At 42.4% G+C, this 22683-nt stretch overlaps 1 protein-coding gene and 1 long non-coding RNA gene across 42 annotated transcripts in view; one reads left to right on the top strand and one right to left on the bottom strand.

Annotated features, from left to right (window-relative positions):
• Positions 1 to 22683, top strand: part of MAP2 (microtubule associated protein 2) — a 343536-nt gene that overhangs the window by 166569 nt on the left and 154284 nt on the right. For 38 of the 41 annotated variants that reach the window (XM_081851868.1, XM_081851863.1, XM_081851843.1 and 35 more), the window contains one exon: positions 18989 to 19061. The exons of the other annotated variants lie outside the window; for them this stretch is intronic. The gene's annotated coding sequence lies outside the window, so the exon portion shown is untranslated. The remainder of the gene's footprint in view (positions 1 to 18988; positions 19062 to 22683) is intronic. 41 annotated transcript variants of the gene reach the window in all.
• LOC309335762 lies at positions 707 to 4223 on the bottom strand. The gene is made up of 2 exons (XR_014153715.1): positions 4066 to 4223; positions 707 to 939 (listed from the first exon to the last, which is right to left on the bottom strand). It is a non-coding gene; the product is annotated as an uncharacterized lncRNA (long non-coding RNA).

Genomic DNA, 22683 nt, shown 5'->3' with positions numbered 1-22683 from the left:
TAGAAAATGAGAACCGTGTTGCTCCTGTTGCATGTTGTATCTCATGTCTGCTGCAGGTGGGAAGTCATGATATTACTGTACATATTTCAAGCTGATTGTTTTTGGTTACTGCTCGATTTTTTTAAATGAAAAAACCATTAATTGTTTTATGTTGTGTTCATTTCATTATTTCCTGTGGGAACAGGTGACTCGAGTGTTTGCAATCAGATAGATTGCCTTATTGCTACTAACAAGATGACAGTAATGAGTGTAAGAAGTCTTGCCCCCTAGAACTCACTCTCGGTAGGTTCTTTTTAAAAACTCTAGAGGGCTTGGGGGCTGACTTTCATTGAGCTACCAAGTCACCCCTTCCTTCTCTCTTGCCCTTGGAGTGTACTCTTAATCAGTGTTAATGTGGGTCCCACCATGTTTGGGGCAGTTCCCTCTATTGCCTCCCCGCAAGGGCTTGGCTCGCTCAGTTGAACTCCATCCATAGTCTATGGTCTTCAGAGCTCTACAGGCAAGATACATGTGAAACAATAAATTATAAGTTTTAAAAAATGGTTTGGACTGGCTTAAATTGATTTATAAAGGAAATCAATAAGCCTCAGTGAAAACACATCCACCAGGGAGGAATTTGGGCCATTGACACTGAGAAGTGGGAATGTGTTGCTCTATTTCCATTGCAGTTTAATATAATAAAGGAAATGTGGAACAGTTTATAAAATTAGATCTAGGCTATTTATTTGTATTCCTGTATGTTATAGTCAGATTACTCAAAATGGCATAGATCAGCCTCTTTAGCCTTCGTCGGCTTCAGCTCTCAGTGCAATTGATGAGAGCAATAGACAACCATACATATTTCTTGTATTGTATTTGTACATTGTTCTCCTTTGGAGCAGCTTCTCCCATTTCATCAGATGTGGACAATCGATAAGTATGGCTGCACAAAAATTTCACCTGTAAATTTTTTTCAGAGTGAGGGAGTGGGGAGTGGTGGGGAGTGGTGGGGAAAAGGTCTGTGAAAACACCATTTTTACACACTGTTCACAGCCAACTGCAGCAGAATTTTTAAAAATGTACTTTTAAAATATCCTGGCCCATCAACAATCAGGTAGCAGTCTGATGGTATCATATCATCTCATAGCCAGTTAAATTTGTCTAGGTGTCAATGTCACAAAGCCAGATTTGAGTGAGGGCAATTTATCCTGCTGCTCATACAGCTGAATGACCAGACATTTCCAGCCTATTTTGCAGCCATCTATTTCTGCAGCCCCAACAGTTATCACACTGCAGAATTCCACTGGTAAGCTCAGGATTTAACCTTAGGCCCTTTTGCTAAAAAAGGAGGATGAATTTCCTGTATGTGCCGTGTACTCCTCCTCCTCCTCCTATTATCATTATTACTTAGTTGATTAAAAAATGAATCTCAAAGCAACTTATAAATATGAACATTAAAAATAAGAGTAAAACAACCTAAAATATACAAGTAGGTCCAACTGTACCTCCCACCACACTAAAAGATGAGCAGAAAATTAATATCAAAAGGTCTGGGTAAAAAATAAGGCTTTTGAGAAAGTTTTTGTTCCTAATTTGTGTGTGTGTGTGTTTTATACAAAACTACATACCTGATACTATGCTAATCAACATGTGTCATATAGATATCTGAACACATGGCGAAGCCAGTATGAAATCATGTAGGAAATCAATGGGCTGGTCAATTTTAGGTCTTATCGACAGGGGGAAGAGGTTGAGGAGTCATTGGACAGATCTTTCTTGAGTTTGCTCAGAGAAAAAGATATCCTCTTGACAGCCCTTATGTATTGTCATCTTAGTGTTCTGGTTCAAAATGGCCTTATTAGTTTGGACTCAGTTCATATTAAGAAAAGATACAAACCTGCCAAATAACATTCAGCCTTCCTACACTGGCATCACAGATGACTCTGTACCACCTTTGTCTTTATTTTGTTTTGTTTTGTTGTTCCAGAACAGATTTCCACTTTCTGTTCTGCATTAAAGCTCACGTGATACTCCTTAAAATGAAATGGCCAGATGTGATTCTGTCCTTTTTTGCACATATGCTTCCAAAATCTCCCCCAAAGTGGGAAATTGATCACAAAAAGCCTTTATTTTTGGACACGAGTAATTATGCTTTAAATTACTGTTTTACAAACATCATCTCAGTTTATAGCTTACTTGTGCCCTCAACTGCTCTTTAAAGTCAGACAGTATTTTTATCCTGTATTACAGACAGGCTGAGAATGTGTTCAGATGGGGGTCTTTTGGTTTATATCTCATTCTCTTAACCACCATGCATGCTTCATATGACATTGAGAGAATGAGCTATGAGGGCTTGTTGCAGCTTTTTTTGTCCCCAGTTGATCGCTACTTTGATACCATCGTTTTGGATTTACCTCAATCTTTATTCTGGGAAAAGTGAAATAATGGTGTTATGTAGTGAAGTTTCACCCTGGGCCAGCAGGGGGATACTGTAGATAGTTTTCACTCAGGTCTGTAGATAGTTTTCACTCAGGTCCACGTCAGTTACTTTAGGCGGGAAACTCTGGGTTGTTGTTGCTACAATGTTGACAGCCGGCTGCCTATAAAAGCAGGCCGGCTGAGCTGTTTGCTGTTCAGTTCTGTCCAGCTTGCAAGTAAAGAGCTGCTCTGGAGAAATCGCTGTGTCATCTGCTATGTTCGCCCACAACTTAACAAATCATATAAGCGGTCAGATTTGGCTGTACAATGACATCACTTAGGGCAAACAAAGCCAGTTCAAAGAGAAGGCAATTCTCTCTGTATGATGTTGCCCTCGCTCTGAATCCATAAACATCTTAATTCCTGTTCAAGTTTCCATGATCAAAAAGGGGGCATTTCACAGAGGGCAAAAGAAATTTGCAAAAAGTGTCCCCTTTGTTTTGGATAAAACCCTATTTAGAGCCACTTGTTTTGCTGGTATAACAGCAGTATTAACTACATGAGCTACAGCTCAATGTGGATTGTGGGATGGTCAAAGAGATTAAAGTTCAGGGCATTGCTTCTTGAACGTGTCACCAACAAACAAAAAGAATTAAACTTGTATGTTTTACTGTTTCAATGATTTGCGTTTAGTGTGAGAGTGAGAAGCTGGGTAGAACTTGAGAACATATATTTTCAACTTGTTTATAATTATAATCTGCTTGACTGTCAATCCATGTGATAGCAGTCCGAGTTCTTAAATCATTGGTTTCTAAGGAATTATGAATGTCAGAATCTAGCTCCAGGCCAGTAGGAAAATACAGGCTAGGCTTCCTTTCCAAGCCAGGGCCTCACCTTGTTACTGGCCCACATCAGAGAGGAATCCTTAGGCCTGGGCAGATAGTGGTTGCCAAGGTGACTGGGAAGAGTGTGAGAGGACAGGAAAAAGTGTCTTTTACAGGAGGTTTGGGGGCAGATGGGTGCTGAGAAGAAGTAAGAGAACAAAGGCCTGTGAGCTGTTGGGCCGGCCAGAACGCCATGTGGGGCCGGGATTGGAGAACCATTTTGGCGCTTGCTGGAGGAGCTGCACTAAGAGACTGGAAGCCAAGATGGTCAATGGCTAGTTGCTGTGCTGGCTATGTTCAACCCCTCTGAATACCAGTCTCTGGGAAGTGCAGGTAAGGGAGCTGGGCATGTTTAGCCTGGAGAAGAGGAGGTTAAGGGGTGATATGATAGCCATGTTCAAATATATAAAAGGATGTCACATAGAGGATGGAGAAAGGTTGTTTTCTGCTGCTCCAGAGAAGCGGACACGGAGCAATGGTTCCAAACTACCAGAAAGAAGATTCCACCTAAACATTAGGAAGAACTTCCTGACAGTAAGAGCTGTTCGACAGTGGAATTTGCTGCCAAGGAGTGTGGTGGAGTCTCCTTCTTTGGAGGTCTTTAAGCAGAGGCTTGACAACCATATGTCAGGAGTGCTCTGATGGTGTTTCCTGCTTGGCAGGGGGTTGGACTCGATGGCCCTTGTGGTCTCTTCCAACTCTAGGATTCTAGGTGTGGTTGCTTCCCTTGGCCTTCTGGTTTGCTGCTGTGAGAACAGGATACTGCACTCGATGGGCCACTCACCTGATCCGACGGGTCTTGCGTTCTCAACTGAGACTAAGAACCACAGCCTTTCTGTGAGGTTATTTGAGGGTGGAGGGGAGAGAAGCCAAAACTAAATGTGCCACGTTGTTCATGAAGGCTGGTCCTGTGAGCAGTTGCGTAATAAGCAAAAATCAACAGGTAAAGCTTTCATAGGCATAGAGAGGCAGTGAATAAATGGTTGATCGCTGTCTGCTACACAGTTGTTCTGGAGCGTTAAAGGTTCAGCGCCTCTAACTACGTGGTAGCTTCTGCTGAGGTGATATATCTAACTGTCTTCAGCTGAACTGAGGATCCGAACCCATGCCTAAGATTCCTGCACTGTCCTCTGGGCTGCCCTGGATCTCGCCTGCAGAATTCCTTGGGAATCAGGTTCAAGACATGACAACAAGATGCAACACTTTCCCATGCCCAGCTCCCTTACCTGCACTTCCCAGAGACTGGTATTCAGAGGGGTTGAACATAGCCAGCACAGCAACTAGCCATTGACCATCTTGGCTTCCAGTCTCTTAGTGCAGCTCCTCCAGCAAGCGCCAAAATGGTTCTCCAATCCCGGCCCCACATGGCGTTCTGGCCGGCCCAACAGCTCACAGGCCTTTGTTCTCTTACTTCTTCTCAGCACCCATCTGCCCCCATCTGCACTGTTGTATTAGAAGCTTTCAGGGCCTCTGAGATCATGGCAGTGACTAACTGTTTTGAGTTCCTCCTGACAATTTGTGGTTTTTTTTTAAAAAAGAAAAGCTAAGCTTGCACATGTTTTCTTATGAGTCTCCTCGCTTTAAGTTGTGACTCATACGAAAACACATGAAACACCTTCTTGTTTCAGATGATAATTAATGAGTGAAGTGAGGGCTGGAGCAATCACCTCTACCTCATTGAACATGTGGGAAAAGCCAAAGTGCTCCAACTCTGACAAACGTTTGTTTCCATCATCTGCTGTGACGGGTCCAATTGCAGCCAGTCTCCCATAGTGCAGCAAACTGGTTGAAGGGACTTGTGATTTGGGTTGTTCCAAAGGCTCTTTTGGGGTGCAAACACTATTTGAATCCAAGTGTTCAGCATATATTTTATTTCCAGTGTTGTGGTGGGGACACCCTGCTTGAAGGTGTGACTTGCAAAGGCGAGTTTTTAAACCAGGGACCAATGCACATCAGTTAATAGCAGCAGTCTCCCAGTTTTCTGGCCTTGGGGGTTGGGGTGGTACAAAGCTTATTTTGAGACACTGGCTGGTTAAAGCCCGGCTCCTACTCTATGCTGTATCTGCACTTGAATTGAAGAAGGTCCTGCTAATAAGCAACTTAGCACTACTGGTCAGCTTCAAGCATAATTTTAATTGGCATACAGAAATCTATTCAGGAATAATTATTTGAACCGACTTAGCTATGAGAACAGAAGCAAAGATATTTGGTTAAAACAAAGCTGTCCAAAAGCAATTTTACATATGTAGTACTTTACCAAGCAAATTAAGAGGCTTGTTGCATGGTTGTGTTTGGAGAATTGTTAAAAGGCATTTAAGTTTTTCTTCACTCTTCTCCCTTACTCCCAGTGAATCACTTTGACTATATATATGTCAACATGCATTTTGCGTATGCTGCAGGCAAAGGTCCAACAGGAGGGTAATGCTCACATTTTTTTGGGTAGTTTGGGAATTAGCTTTTGGTTTGTGGAAAGGGCAGTGATTAGTTTCAGTATGTTGAACTTTGGACTTTATCCAGATGACAGAACTATTAACTTTTACATGCTGGATGACAAAACATTATTCAGATTAGTTGGAGTATAAGCCTGCTTCAGAAGTATCAATCAAGGTACTCAAGTCTTCCTCCTACAGATAGAACACATTTTACCATGTAGTGGTTGCCATCTAAGGGGGCAGGGGGCAGAGACTCCCCAAAATTTTCAAGGAGGGGGGGCAGTCCCCCTCAAAATTCCACAGCATGCATGCATGATGTCAGCATGCCCTGTGGTGTGCCATGAGGCGTGCTGATGTCATATGCACATGGCATTCTTGCATCGTGTGGCCTCGACCACCTCAGCTGCAGGGCAAGGCAGAGCGCTGGCAGTGCATGTGTTTCTAAATTAATCACTGAGCTATGGGCACTCCCATTGTTTCCCAATTGAAGACAAAGGTAGGAGTTTGTGGTGACAGCAAGTTAAAAGAAAGGCCTTTAGTCAAATTAAAGGCAGCACCCTGGGACCTGGATCCCTTAATTTTAAAAGAAAGCCATGGACAGTGTTTGGAAGACTCATTGTTCTAGCCACATTCTGTGACAGGGAATTTCATTAGTTATTCCAGTGACTATCCCATATCTCTATAGAGATATTTTTCCTGTGTTTTGTGCCCACTAATCTTCTCCAGTTCATTTACATACAGTACATTAATAATAATTTGTTATGTTTCAATAGTAAGTGCATTTTTAACATTATTAACTTTTCAAAATTGCAATGAACTTTGGCGCAAGGTGGATTAAGGTATTGAGCCTTAAGCACAAAAAAACTTCTCGCTTGAAAGCAAGACTGAACAAGCATTATTTTATTATCCTTCCCTTTTCCCTTTTAGGTTAGTTTCTTTTCTCTTTACCATGCTTAAAACGTTCATTCCTCCCCCCTCCTTTTTTTGCAAATTACTTGGCAGTTCTACATTCTCTCTCTCTGTCCTGCAGTGCAAACATTGAAAGTGTGTTAATAATGCATATGGGTGAACACAGGAGCATTACTGTTTTTTATTACTTCATTAACCTATCTGAGCAAGGATCTGAGCAACCTGTGTTTGCTACAGAATCACTGTTCTAGGTCTCACATTACCCTGGTAGCACGACTGTCTCCCTTGTTGCAAAACACATCACTTATGTCATGTGTGTGCATGGCATAATATAGTACCTATGACATAATTTCAGGAGCATCAGACTTGCTTGTGGCACATTTTGCACGATGGTGTGATAAAGCCCTTGTTATTCTTTTCAGTTTGTGTTAAAATAAATAAATCATGTATTCTGATGATCTCTAAGGAATAGATATGGAAACTTCTTCAAAAAGGATAAGAAAGGTCATGTTGTTATTTCCTAGTAATGTAAGTGACATTCTCTAAAATCAGCTTGGACTGATTAAACTACATAATGTAACATGGTCTGTGAAAAGAGGACATGGTGTTGGTCGTCAACTGAACTGATCTGAAGAAAGTTATTGTGGATAAGACACAAAGACTTGTTACATTCCTGACTCTGCTGGTATCTTGACTTGCCTATTGTGGGGTTCTGATGATATCTTGGGCTCCTTTAATGGCAAAAAAGAAAAAGAAAAAGGTGAGTGAGGTGAATTTACCTTGGATACTGATTGAAAAATTGGGACATGAGTTTTGTTAGGCAACAGCAGCTTGATCAATCAGGTGCAAGAAGTGAGCTGAAAATGTGATGAGGTGATGTTTATATAAATGCATGGATGAAGGTACGCTATTGAATAAACCATTGATAATGTGTGGGCAAAAGTGAATGGGAATACAACGAACACATCCAGATTGCTAGAGTACTACCTAATATATAACCTAAGCAATCCTTGAAGCTGAGCCAGGGCTGGAGCAATAAACATGAATAGTATAAACATGGGCACGCTCAACTCTTTACCCTTGCCCAGTTTTAATAGTTGAATTAACAAGAAAACTCTGTGCACTTTGTTCTCCTCTGAGGACTATTCTAAGGAGGGGTAATATGACTCTGTAAGTGAAGATTCTGAAATCTTAATTAAGGGGGGAGGGAAGAGTGAGATCAGGAACAGGGATACAGTTTATTAAGAAAAGCTCAGAAGAATGTATTAAATGAGAGGACTTTATTTGAAGTGGTATGATTGCTTCTTTCCATGTTCGGGGATGCATCATGTAAATCCCAGTTAAGGGATTTTTAAAAGCCGAATTGCTGGAGTATTTGCCTATGACAGCTATAGTCTTTTGGCACAGAGCACTTAGGAGTTCTTTGGGGCATATGCTTGGGAGTCATTTTTTGCTTAACCTGCCGTCGGCTGATGCTGTGATGTGTGTGCTGAGCTGAAATCACCTTTTGCAGTCTGCTTTTCAGGGCTGTGTGATCCAGTGCAAAATTTTTTATCTGAGCTACAATTATTATTATTATTATTATTATTATTATTATTATTATTATTACCTTCCTTCATTCGAAGATCGCAGGGCAGTTTACAATATAAAAACACAAAAATACACACCATAATAACAAAAACAATACCCCCCCACAGCATATGATGGGTGATAGTTCCAGAGCTGGGTTAAGCAATAAACTGATTTATTAGTTTTAAATTGTTCTTAAAAAGCTAGTTTACTTTTTTAAAAAAATAATGATTATGAATTCTCTGGTAAATTCTAGCATTTTGGGGAGCATGTAGGAGCGCACCCCGGAAATGATCTCTTTCAGCTTCTGCCTTCTGGAAGAAGGTACAGGGTTATAAAGACTAGGCCTGAGAAACAGTTTCTCTTCAAATGAGATTTTGGTTTTAAACTCAGTGTAAGGTAGTCTCTGGGACGCAGGTGGTGCTGTGGGTTAAACCACAGAGCCTAGGACTTGCAGATCAGAAGGTTGGCAATTCAAATCCCCACGACAGGGTGAGCTCCCATTGCTCGGTTCCTGCTCCTGCCAACCTAGCAGTTCTAAAGCACGTCAAAGTGCAAGTAGATAAATAGGTACCACTCGGGGGGGAGGTAAACGGCGTTTCCCATGCGCTGCTCTGGTTCGCCAGAAGCGGCTTAGTCATGCTGGCCACATGACCCGGAAGCTGTACGCCGGATCCCTCGGCCAATAAAGCGAGATGAACGCCGCAACCCCAGAGTCGGCCACAACTGGACCTAATGGTCCTTTACCTAAGGTAGTCTCTATGGGAGTATATTGTACAGTGGTACCTCGGGTTAAGAACTTAATTCGCTCTGGAGGTCCATTCTTAACCTGAAACTGTTCTTAACCTGAAGCACCACTTTAGCTAATGGGGCCTCCCACTGCCGCTGCGCCACTGGAGCACGATTTTTGTTCTCATCCTGAAGCAAAGTTCTTAACCCGAGGTACTATTTCTGGGTTAGCGGAGTCTGTAACCTGAAGCGCCTGTAACCTGAAGCGTCTGTAACCCGAGGTACCACTATATTTAGAATCATAGAATCATAGAATCATAGAGTTGGAAGAGACCACAAGGGCCATCGAGTCCAACCCCCTGCCAAGCAGGAAACACCATCAGAGCACTCCTGACATATGGTTGTCAAGCCTCTGCTTAAAGACCTCCAAAGAAGGAGACTCCACCACACTCCATGGCAGCAAATTCCACTGTCGAACAGCTCTTACTGTCAGGAAGTTCTTCCTAATGTTTAGGTGTATCAGAGTTTTTAGGGGGTTAACCAGGCTGGGATAGCTGGGATAGCAGGCTTGTTGGTTTCTGAATGTCTTATGTAGATTTTCAGTTTTGTTGTTCTGTATGGGACAATGACAATAAAGATTATCGTATCGTAAAAAGGCCAGAGCATATATTTAAATAAATAACTCAGGGAGAAGCTTGGTTGGAAGATGGGGTAGAATATTTAAATGGGATAGAATACTTTAAATAACTTAACAGAATAACCTAAGCCTTTAGAGATGAGGAAAGGCACAAAGTGGGCTGGTACAGTCAAACCTCAGTTGCCAAATGGCTCTGTTTTCGAACGTTTCGGCTCCCGAACGGTGAAAATCCGGAGGTAAATGCTCCAGTTTTTGAACTTTTTGGAAGCTGAATGTCTGGCGTGGCTTCAGCTTGAGGGCAGGAAGCTCTTGCATCCCATGGGAAGCCGTGCCTCGGTTGTCGAACGTTTCTGAAGCCGAACGGGCTTCTGGAACAAATTACATTGGACAGCCAAGGTTTGGCTGTAGCAGAGTAAATAAGTTTTCCTCAGATTCTGCTTTCTCTGTCAAGCTATCCTCCAGCAGAAAATTCAAGTCAGTAGGTTTATTTGCTGGCACCTCATTCTCTCTTGCTGCCTGTCTGCCTGCTGTGTTACTTTGAAAACGAGCTCTCTGAAATAAACAAGAATCCTTCCCAAGAGCAGAGCAGACAGACATGTCAAGTAATGATAGGGGTGCTTATCCAAGTGCCCACCAAGCCAAAACACAGCTGCTGTTTCACAAAATAGACTTGTCAGCTGCAAGAGCACCCCCACCCCCATGCAGTCAGGTCTGTTGTGGGGAGGGGGGGGTGCTGCTGATTAATGAAAGCATTCCCTACTGTACTTGCATTATCTGTGCTTAGAGCAATGTGGTCAAGCATTTAAGGCCCTTAACCAATATTGATGAAGATGGTAAGTTCAAGTTTGAGAACATGGTTTTTTAATTGGCTCCAGCATAAATATTTGGTCTTGCTGAGACTAACTGGTAGCAGTGAGATGTAATGGATAAAGTGTTGGGCTTGGGGTACAAATCCTTCCTCAGGTACAATGTTCACTAACCTTAGGTAGACATTGTCTCTCTGTCTGACCTACCTCACAGGATTTAAAATACGATACTTGGAGTTCCTTTGAGGATAGGATAAATAAAAGATGTCCTATTTACCTCTTACGGTAACGTAAAACAAATTAATATTCACTATGAAGGATTTCTGACAAAGTGTGAACATGTGAGAGTGTTGGGAAGAGTTTGAAGTTGCTGCTTGTTACTCTGAACCCAAGAATTGCTTGGCCCTTTAATGCAAAATGTAGGTATGAATTAAATTATATAAATCAGATGATAAAATTGGCAGATTGCAATGGTTTGATCCTAGTTGACATCTGTGGTCATTATGGGTGTAGAATCATAGAATAGAATAGAATCATAGAATCATAGAGTTGGAAGAGACCACAAGGGCCATCGAGTCCAACCCCCTGCCAAGCAGGAAACACCATCAGAGCACTCCTGACATGGTTGTCAAGCCTCTGCTTAAAGACCTCCAAAGAAGGAGACTCCACCACACTCCTTGGCAGCAAATTCCACTGTCGAACAGCTCTTACTGTCAGGAAGTTCTTCCTAATGTTTAGGTGGAATCTTCTTTCTTGTAGTTTGGAACCATTGCTCCGTGTCTGCTTCTCTGGAGCAGCAGAAAACGTGATAGATTTGATTCACTGCTTGTAACTTTCCTTGGAGAAAATCCGTAAATTTCTTATTTTCTAGTGTACATTAAGAATTGGGTAGATGTTAACAGGAGCCATTTTTTAAAGTGAGTATTGCTATGGCTGTCGAAATATTGCTGAGGAAGACTGACATCTGCCCAGCAGAGATTAAAATCAAAGTGAATCATTTATCATATGGGTGTGCCCCTGATACAGCATACCCTGCAACATTTCTCAAATGAAAATAGGAACATCTTCTTCTATGCTTTTTCCGCATTTGATTTCCTGCACACATAGACGTCATATACACATTGACATTGGTCACCAATAAATTTTAGCTGTAAGCTGCCTTGAGTTCCTGTCAGGGAAAAAGGCAGGATAATAATAATAATAATGGTTCCAGTTACAGATAGGTAGCCGTGTTGGTCTGCCATAGTCAAAACAAAACAAATTCCTTCCAGTAGCACCTTAAAGAACAACTAAGTAAGTTCTTGGTATGAGCTTTCGTGTGCATGCGTGTATCTGAAGAAGTGTGCATGCACACGAAAGCTCATACCAAGAACTGACTTAGTTGGTCTTTAAGGTGCTACTGGAAGGAATTTGTTTTGTTTTGAATAATAATAATAATAATAATAATAATAATAATAATAATAAATAAATAAATAATACGCCCAGTTACCTGACAGTAAGCCCCATTAAATACAGTGAGACTTCCTTCTGAGTAACCAGGGGAAGGCTCAATTTACAATAAAGGAATAAATACTCCCCGCATTTCCTTAAAAATGGTTGGCTGCGGAAGCATTGCAATTAAAGAATGTAAAGTGGATTGGTCATATTTTCTTTAAAAATTATAGGAAGGGCTTCATATGCCAGCTTCTCTATTTGGTGCAGGGATTTTATTTTCAGTATAAACAGGGCTCCGTTTTTGCACCAGCACCAGCACTTGCGCGCGCGCACACACACACACCATTTTTAATTGTTCCCCGAGATGTGGAGGGGAGGAAAAAGGAAAAGCAGGACATTCTGGGATAAAATCAGAAACTGAGATAGCTTCCATAATTTCAGGACTGTCCCTGGAAAATCAGAACACTTAGTATGATACAGGTGTGGGGAACCTGTGGCCCTCCAGAAGTTGCTGATCTAAAACTCCCATCAGCTCCAGCAAAGCATGACAAGGGAGCAGCTGGAGAGCCAAAGGTTCCCCACAAATTTCCTAACCAACAATAGATGAAGAAGAGTCAATACTCTGCCCCAAAGCAGGTGCCTGGTGGGTTCTTTTAAGATGACACATAATCTCAGTGCTCTTCTGTGAACTTCCTCATGTGTATATAGGAACATATTGTGGAAGAAGGATACCAATGTAGTGCCCTCCAGATGTTGTGGGCAAATTTACATCATCCCTGACCATTGGCCATGCTGGCTGGTGCTGAGGACAGCATGTTGGCTGCTTCTCTTCTAGAACTTTAATGGGATTGCTGCTAGTGATAGAATTCCAGGTTTCCATTAGTCAGCGGCTTTTATCATCCAAGCTTCCAAGCATCTCAATTATTTCTTCATTCATTTATTGCAGTTATAGCCTGCCCCTCACTTCCAAAGGGTATAGGAATTGTATAGCTGGATATCCATACTATCAGCAGTAAAGGTCCAGGGTGACAATAAGCTACAATCAAATTTGATGTGGCAGTCTCTATACCTGACCATTGCAGATGCTGGCTGGGGCTGATGGGAGTTGTAGTCCAAAACATCTAGAGGTCCCCACATTGCAGTGATACACACACACACACACACACACACACACACCACATATAGCATATAACACCCAGTTGACCTTGACCATGGCTTAGCTTGATGTCTGATTGAGCCCATGAGCCTGGGACTAGTAAGACATGTGCATAAGCAGAGTAGGCAGAGTAGGCAGTCTCTAGCATACCCACCTGTACAGGGGCTCAGGAAACATTGTAGTGCGCTTATGTAGCATAATCATGTGGTTGTGTGTTAGGAAAATAGATGCCCTATTTCAGTCCATATGATTTCTCACAGAACACACAGGTAGGTTGTTTCTGACCACATACATCTTGTTTATCTGTGCAGCCATAGGGAGTCATTGTGCAGTAACAGCCCAAGCTGTTTGTACATGGCAAAGGCCATATGCTCTCAGTGAATGTTAATGCTTTCACGGTTTGAAAAAGCATAGTCCTGATTATTGCTCCGTCTCCAGAAGACCCTGTGCAATAGGGGTAGGAATGCTGAGCTGATGGAAAATAAAACTAGAAAGCCAGCTATAACCCATGGTTTGCCGGCATATCCAGGCTTTCAGATTATAGGACTGAATTCAATTAAATCCTGTGCAGAGTAGACCCACTGAAATTAATGAACCTAAATTCAGTGAGTGTACTCTGAGTAGGACTAGCAGTGACCATCACCCATAGTTTGGGTTCCCAGTTGTGACTAGTGTGGACTATGGTGGTGTGACATGAGAGTTGAGCCATTGTTTCCTTTTGAAAAAGAAAGAACCAATGCGTTCTTTGAGCATGTAATACCTTCACTCCTAGCTTGCATCAGGTCCTGCACTTCTGCAGACTCTACGGTGATGTAGAGTGGAGAAACTCCAAATCAGCAACAGGGACTTTTTATCTTTGCACATAGGCTCAGTCACACGTAAAAACCATTCACATTGATTTGGGATTGTATCCTAAGCTGTTCAGCTTGGTGGCAAACCGGGAAGTAGGAGAGAAGTCCCATGCTCTTGATTTTATTGGTCTCATAAAGTGTTGTAAGAATTTACAAGCACTCGTTGCATCATAAATTACAGATAATAAAATAGCAGGTGGCACATCTTTCAAGCAGTGTATTAAAATTATTCCTCTTGGCAGGATCAGCAAAACAACCCTCAGACTCACCCCTGCCTGAGTGGCTACAAAGCAAAGCACGTTGTTATTTCAGAGAGATGTAATTTTAATAACAACTCTGCCATGCTGCTCTCTGCAAAGCATTTCTAAGTGCCCCACGTTAATTATAAGTTTCAACATCTTCCTCAGCTCCTCATTTATATCATGTGGGCAATAATTGCAAAGAACAAGCATAATTTATGCAACAATTATTACATTGGTTTGGATGGCAGTGACCGAACTCTCTCTGTGTGTGAAGCTGTTCTGTATTAATCTGATAGATTAAATTTTCTCTCATTGGAGTGTTTCTGCACTGTTGATCTCAAAGCAGAAGTTAAAATCATAAGTAAAACTGAATCCTACGGCGTGTCAGATTTGATCTGAAGAGGGGCAGCGGGGAAACACAGCAATTTTTAAAGCATTGGTGAAACGGATGAGGACCGTGGTTCTCATTTTTACTTTCTTTCTTTGCAGACCACTTCAAAAGCGCAGGTGGTTTCAGTGGACCACTTAAAATAAAAATGTTCTTCACCCACAGCACAATCGGTATTGCATTATGAAAATCATAGGTCCTAAGTCAGGCCACTGAAAAGTGTCCCTGTACTTGGTAGTTTTAGGGAAAAATTAGTAGAGTCTACCAGTGTCATATTATGAAAATTCCCGCCCCCCACTGATCTCTGTTGTCAGAAGAAGAAAAATTAAGTGCAGATATTCTCAACTGTTCTGCAAATCTTTCTGCATACCAAATGAATTGAACTCCCACATCACACTTCAAAAATCCCTGTTCTAGGGTATCCAGAGAAGCCTCTTGAAAATTGGCAGGGTGGTCAATGGGTTTTTCTCCAATGACTATGGTTGTGAGTGGCTGCTGGAGTCCTCAGTTTCACTAATGCAGATTTTTGAAAGATTGCTTTTTGCTTCAGTGTTGACCTGCGCGCATATTCTCTTTAATTGTTATTATTTTGTAGAATGCCCCTTACTGGAGCTATTCTCTGCCACTGTGCATGCCCTGCAGCATATCCAAATCTGCTCCAGAGGGAGGAAAGTACCATTTCACAAACAGAAGTCATTCTGCTTGCCTAATGAGTTTCTTAGTGCTGCACTGTATACAGCCCATAATACCAGTTATTACCCCTTCACACATGGAAGCTTCTACATAAGCCTTATTCAGGTGTTCTCACCCCCCCCCTTCCCAGGTATAATAACACAAATGCGAGGGAGGGGGTGAGTCCACTAGCTCTGCCCCTCATTTCTGCCCCCCCCCCGGGAGTTGGAGGGGTAGCCTCTGAAGTGGAGATCTCCTTCTATTTGTGGGAGATCCTTGTGTAATTTGGCATACTGATCTTCCAGGAGTCTCTATTACATAGGGAGTCTGCACAAGGGCAGCAGGCTCCCCACTGCCTCCAGCAGTTCGCCTCCGACTAACGGAAAATGAGAAGGGTGGAACTGAGGATGGGGCAGAGTTAGCATGCTCATCCCATTCACACTCATGTGATTCTAATTGAATGTGGGATTAGAAAGTCTGGGTAGGGCTATAGTGTGTGTGTGTGTGTGTGTGTGTGTGTGTGTGTGTGTGTGTGCCCCAAACCTAAGAAACATTAGGAAAGAAAAATTTCTTCGGAGATTTATAGGGACATAAACACAATGAACTGCTTAAAAGAAAAGGCATTAGTCCTGGCAGGTATTAGTCCTGGATGGTTTTGTTAATCCTGACATCTGTAGCAGCCCCATATTAGGTGAATTGTATGCCTGTAATATGTAAATTAGGTTTAATTAGCCTTCCATATAGCTTTAAGTCATTTAAAATCAGACCTGGCCTTGGGGGGAAGTTTACAAGTGTTAATTTGTTTGTTTCATTTCTTATAAAACAACTGGACCAAGCAAACCTAATCTTTTTCTTATTATCTGGATCATTTAGAAGCTGCAGATCTTACATTGTTTTGGATTATATCTGTGCCTAAGAGCCATCTCTTCAGCTAATAACTATGCAGCTACTTGCTGTATCCCCTGAGCTAAACCATGTTGAATTATTTTTGCTGCAGTGGCACATCAGAAGGCATGGCAAGGCCGCTAATGCTGAAGGCACTCAGATGTCTCCACTGTATTGATCATTCTGCTGAGCCAGAGGAAGCTTAATTAATTTGTTTTAAAATTCCTCTGCATACCATGGATGGGTGTTACAAATCAATGTGAGCTACAGCCTCGATTCCAATCAGCTCATTATAATGCAGCTAATTACTGCATTGAGATGACTGGGGCCTTTTACTGGGGGGCTTTGCAGAAAGATGGCAGGAGCCTTGCTGTCATAATGTTTGTTATAAGACTTCCCCATTCAAGACTCTCTGGGGAAAACAGCCTCCTCTTCCCCACGATGCACACAGGTTTGTTCTTGCCCTGAAAAACAGTACCCTCTCGCAGCATGAGCTGTTTGTGCCAATGCAAACCAGTTTTGAAATGTATAACAAATGAGAGATCACTGACAACATTTTGCATATTATATGACATCAGGTTGTTGCCAAGTGCTCACTCAGTAATCCTGGCTCTCTGTACCTGCATGAGACACACGTTTCCAAAATTGTGTTTGTCTGAGTCATGCTTTAGGTGCACACTTAGAATGATTTACATACACACCTAAAATGCATGATGTACGAAGCATGCTTTTTAGGAGGCTCTTCAACCCCCCCCCCCCCAAAAAACCAAGCTAGCTTCAAAGTAAACATCACCATTTCCCAACAACATTAAACATATCAACTCTTCCAAGCCTGCAACCATACATTGGTTAAGAGGAGTTATTGCAAAGTGGTGTTTCATTGTCTAAGTGGAAGGTGATTTCTTTTTAAAATCTTGCTTACCTTCACAACATCCATGTGAGATTGCTTGTCCCTTTTTTGCAGAACTGATGTTGGGGGCGGGGAGGTGTGAGCAAAGGCCACTCACTAAATCGGTAGTTGTGCAAAGAAGTTAGACCTTGTCTCTCAGATCTAAATCTTCAGTGTTTCTACTAGGGACCTTATGGTTTGCAGTGAGCTTTTTTTATTAGCTCACAGGCCTTCATTTCCCTTAGCATTCCTCTGGCTCCATCCTTTACCTCTTCACACATCCATGTTCTTCAGTAAGCCCTTGCTCCTTGCACACACATGCTGTTGCTTTTCCTCACTGTAGCTAGACTTTGCCACTGGTGGAGAGAGGTCTGGTATGCATGGCCTGCTTAAAGACATACTTTCTGTACACCCCCACCCCCTTTGTACTTTATGGGTATAGGCAAGACTGTTGGATAAAATGTGCATTTGCCCCAACAATATCTGAAAAAAATCAGTCTATTGTGATTATGTTGTTGTTTAGTCGTTAAGTCGTGTCCGACTCTTCGTGACCCCATGGACCAGAGCACGCCAGGCACTCCTGTCTTCCACTGTCTCCCGCAGTTTGGTCAGACTCATGTTTGTAGCTTCGAGAACACTGTCCAACCATCTCGTCCTCTGTCGTCCCCTTCTCCTTGTGCCCTCAACCTTTCCCAACATCAGGGTCTTTTCCAGGGAGTCTTCTCTTCTCATGAGGTGGCCAAAGTATTGGAGCCTCTGCCTCATGGTCTGTCCTTCCAGTGAGTACTCAGGGCTGATTTCCTTAAGAATGGATACGTTTGATCTTCTTGCAGTCCATGGGACTCTCAAGAGTCTCCTCCAGCACCATAATTCAAAAGCATCAATTCTTTGGCGATCAGCCTTCTTTATGGTCCAGCTCTCACTTCCATACATCACTACTGGGAAAACCATGGCTTTAACTATACGGACCTTTGTTGGTAAGGTGATGTCTCTGCTTTTTAAGACGCTGTCAAGGTTTGCCATCGCCTTTCTCTCAAGGAGCAGGTGTCTTTTAATTTCGTGACTGCTGTCACCATCTGCAGTGATCATGGAGCCCAAGAAGTAAAATCTCTCACTGCCTCCATTTCTTCCCCTTCTATTTGCCAGGAGGTGATGGGACCAGTGGCCATGATCTTCGTTTTTTTTGATGTTGAGCTTCAGACCATATTTTGCGCTCTCCTCTTTCACCCTCATTAAAAGGTTCTTTAATTCCTCTTCACTTTCTGCCATCAAGGTTGTGTCATCTGCATATCTGAGGTTGTTGATATTTCTTCCGGCAATCTTAATTCCGGCTTCGGATTCATCCAGCCCAGTCTTTCGCATGATGAATTCTGCATATAAGTTAAATAAGCAGGGAGACAATATACAGCCTTGCTGTACTCCTTTTCCAATTTTGAACCAATCAGTTGTTCCATATCCAGTTCTAACTGTAGCTTCTTGTCCCACATAGAGATTTCTCAGGAGACAGATGAGGTGATCAGGCACTCCCATTTCTTTAAGAACTTGCCATAGTTTGCTGTGGTCGACACAGTCAAAGGCTTTTGCATAGTCAATGAAGTAGAAGTAGATGTCTTTCTGGAACTCTCTAGCTTTCTCCATAATCCAGCACATGTTTGCAATTTGGTCTCTGGTTCCTCTGCCCCTTCGATTATAGTGACTGACAAACAGAGAACACGTGTTACTAAAGCCCACCAACTTGTCTGTTATCCAATAAATCATATTTCTGATGAAGCAAACCCAAGTGGTTAAAGCCAAGCCAGCAAAAATACTCATCAAAAATACACAGAAGTGGAGTCCAGGATGAAAATGACCTAGAGGCAAATCTGTAGAGTTGGAAGGAAACACAAGGGTCATCTAGTACAACCCCCTGCAATGCAATGCAATCTTTCGCCCAACATCGGGTTCGAATGCATAACCCTGAGATTCTCTACCAACTGAGCTGTATCCATTCAGCATATTGTCCAGATAATAATAAACATTTTGTAAATAACTTGTTTCTGAATGAAATGAAACGTATCTGTTTTTCGCAGGAAATCTTTAGTCATTCAAATTTATCCATTCATTTACAGGCAACTGAGGCTTTTATTGGTGTCCTGAAAACGGAGTACAGGAACCTTCGATTGGTACTACCCATATAAATAGGTAACCCAGTTTATCATGTTATTGTTTTATTTTAAAACACTTCTTTATTTTATCCTCACAATTCAACTTGAGCATCTATTTTGCTCCTCAAGGAGACTTGCATCCACAGTATGGTCATTTAGGTTCCACACTAATTTATAGGCAAGTATCCAACAAAGTTGTCCCATTAGCTCAAAGACCTCCACCTGTACTATGGAATGTCCTCTCCCTCTCCCTTTGTGCCCTTGTACCCTTCCAGTCTGTTATGGATATCCCCACCCCCAACCATCATCTGGAACAGATTGGGGGGGCACACATGGAGGGGAGAGGAAGTCCCATTTTACTGGCAGAAGTCCTTGTTATAACAGGATGAATTTGTTGGATGCAATCCTAGGCTACCAGATTTTAATGATCCAAGTATTTTTAACCAATGGGCAGATTTGGTATGTCAAGTTCCTTATACTTCACTTTTGTCATGTTATATTTTAGCTATACAGTGGTGCCCCGCAAGACGAAAGGGTTTTCCGTTTTGGAGGCGCTTCGCAAAACGAATTTCCCTATGGGCTTGCTTCGCAAGACGAAAATGTCTTGCGAATTCCTGTGGGGTTTCCCCCCCCCTTTTCCTAAGCCCTAAGCCGCTTATTAGCTGATCCGCTGATAAGCCGCTTATCAGCTGATCCGCTAAAAGCCGCTAAACCGCTAATAGCGCTAATCCACTAAGCTGTCAATGGGCTTGCTTCACAAGACGAAAAAACCGCTATACGAAGAGCCTCACAGAACGGATTAATTTCGTCTTGCGAGGCACCACTGTATTGTTGGGCACCCTGGAAAACAAAATTTATACTACAATTGTGGGATACAATGATATAAATAAACAATGTGTCCAAGAGTGAGTTGCACATATAGAATAGTCCAAACAGTTCAAGACAACAAAACGGATCAGCAAGGAGTAGCATGTCAAAAAACAACCTCCGAACCAAGCTGCACTATAGCCATTACCTGTTTTAACTTTATTAATTCATTTATTTTTGGCAAATAAAAGCCTTGCTTCCCCTAAAAGCGGCAGCTGGCTGCTTTCAACAACACCCCATGACCTTCCTGGGACAGAATAACCCGGTGGGAATGGAGTTAATGATAACTGACTCTCAACCTCAACCTCATTTCCTTTCTCCTTGCCAGCAACAGAATTGTTTTGGGCACCAGAGTCCCTGCCCCCCCCCAAAAGGCTATACTTTCAAGGAGATAAAGGAAAGACTAGAAAAGGATAAACCACTGTCACTGCCTACACCCCCCTCGGATTCCTCCTCCTCACTCTCCATTTGCTCCTTCTCCTGTGTCACTGCTCCTGAACCCCTGACAATTATATATATGATTTTTGCTGCATATGCTTAAGACGTTTTCTTAGGACTGCAAACCTGTGCACACCTACTTGTGAGTAAGTCCCACTGAAATCACTAATACTCACTGGTGGAGGAAGGGGTGTGTGGTGGGTGCGGTTCACCCCGGGTGTCATCCCTCAGGTGGGTGACATCGCCCCCCCGGGCCGCTCGCTGTGGGCAGTGCCCTCCTGGGCCGCTTGATGCGGGCGGCACCCCTGGGACGCACAGCATGTGCGCCGCTCTGGATGCCAGAGCAGCTAGCTCCTCATCTGCTGATACTTTATCAGTAGACGTCAGGACAGTAAGACCTAAAGATGTATCCCCCACTAGCAGACTGGGAAGCATAGTCATTTTACTTATAAGTCCCAAAGATCTCAGAAGCCCCACTCCAGAAGAACTTGGCTGCCCCTGTTGAGATATGATAGGCACCCACTATGTGCACGTTCTGGAAGCAGTTGGAAGACATTCTTGTTTAAATGTATTTAAATATATTCTTGTTTTAAATGTTTTTAATTGCTGTTAATTATCTTATGTATAAATTACCTTGATTCACCTTGATATGGTTGTTTAGAAGAAGATTACTAAATTGTAATAGGAACATGGGGTCACGAAGAGTCGGACACGACTAAACGACTAAACAACAACAAGAAGTAGGAATAATAATAATAATAATAATAATAATAATAATAATAATAATAGTACTCAGGCAGTATCTTATATAAACCAAGATGGCAAATTATGAATAAAGATGAACCATTCATAACAAAATTGGACAGATTCACATGACAACATTTAACTTAAAATCTAGGACAAGTTCCAGGTAAATCTTTTCAGGATAGCAAGATGATTTAAGCATCCTCTCATAGCATGACAGTTTGACACAGTTAATATCTTTTGGGGAGTATTTTGGGTTTATTTATTTATTGCTTAACTTGCACATCTATTATGAAGGATTTAACACTGCAGAGCAAAAGCATTGATGGAAGTGTATTTAGTGGGGAAGTGGAATTAGAGTCTAATCAGTACGTGAGCCAGATATGTCCAACTTCATATTGAGTGGAGATTTCCTCAACATGTTCTGCTTAAGCTTGATTATAAAGCTTTTCAAGCCAGATATTTGCCTTTTAAATAGGGTTTAGAAGGTGTATGGGTATTACTGCACCATTATTTGTCCATGATACTGTGTGAAATACCTGTCTAGCTTTGAAATTCTTTACATCCTCGCCCCTCTCTGCCTGGCAGTTCTTGGTGCCCTCTAGACATCCTTCCTGTTGTGCATTTGGGCTGTTTTGTGCTGAGGATAGTAAAGGGAAAAGGTAAGGTAAAGGACCCCTGGATGATTAAGTCCAACAGCGACTGTGGGCTTGTGGTGCTCATCTTGCTTCAGCCTGAGGGAGTCGGCGTTTGTGCCCAGACAGCTTTTCCAGGTCATGCGGTCAGCATGACTAAACCACTTCTGGTGCAACAGAACACTGTGATGGAAACCAGAGTGCATGGAAATGATTTTTACCTTCCCACCACAGCTCTACCTATTTATCTACTTGCACTGGTGTGCTTTTGAACTGCTAGGTTGACAGAAGCTGGGACAGAGCAACAGGAGCTCACCCTGTAAGGCAGATTCAAACTGCCAACCTTCTGATCAGCAAGCCCAAGAGGCTCAGTGGTTTAGACCACAGTCCCACCCGCTCCCCAATAGTACTGGGGAGTGCTCTCCAATAGTAGTCTCCGCTCAGGATAGTACTGGGGTGCTTTCAGTACTGTTTGCTCCTGCAAAGGTTTTGGGGCAGACATACTGCTTCATTTCCAGTCAGTGAATGCTCTATATCTTCCTGCTAACCTACTCTTCAGCTCCTAACACATATGCAGTAATGACAATCTTAATCTTCTCCTCCTCCTCCTCCTCCTCCTCCTCCTCCTCCTCCTCCTCCTTCTTGCAAAAGGGAGTTTGAACTGAAACCTATTTTTTATTTTTCAAAATGCCCCATAAATATCCACTTTTCTGGTCCAGAGAGCTTTTGGAAAGCAGAGGCCAGCCAGGAATCTGTTGGGGATGCTCTAGCAAGAAGCAGGAGGTTGGTCTAGATGACCAACAAGGCCTTCTCCAACTCTTTGATTCTGTGCAATATCCTAATTTTATTGCCAAATCTGTCTTGGATGGGCATACAAGGCAAAGGAGGATAGATAAATGCTCCTCATTCCTAATATGCAGTTTATTATTATTATTATTATTATTATTATTATTCATTTAATTTCTATTCCACTTC

The sequence above is a fragment of the Podarcis erhardii genome (assembly GCF_964252035.2).
Source record: "Podarcis erhardii genome assembly, chromosome: 1".
Lineage (NCBI taxonomy): Eukaryota > Metazoa > Chordata > Lepidosauria > Squamata > Lacertidae > Podarcis > Podarcis erhardii.
This window is presented reverse-complemented; position numbering and strand designations above follow the sequence as displayed.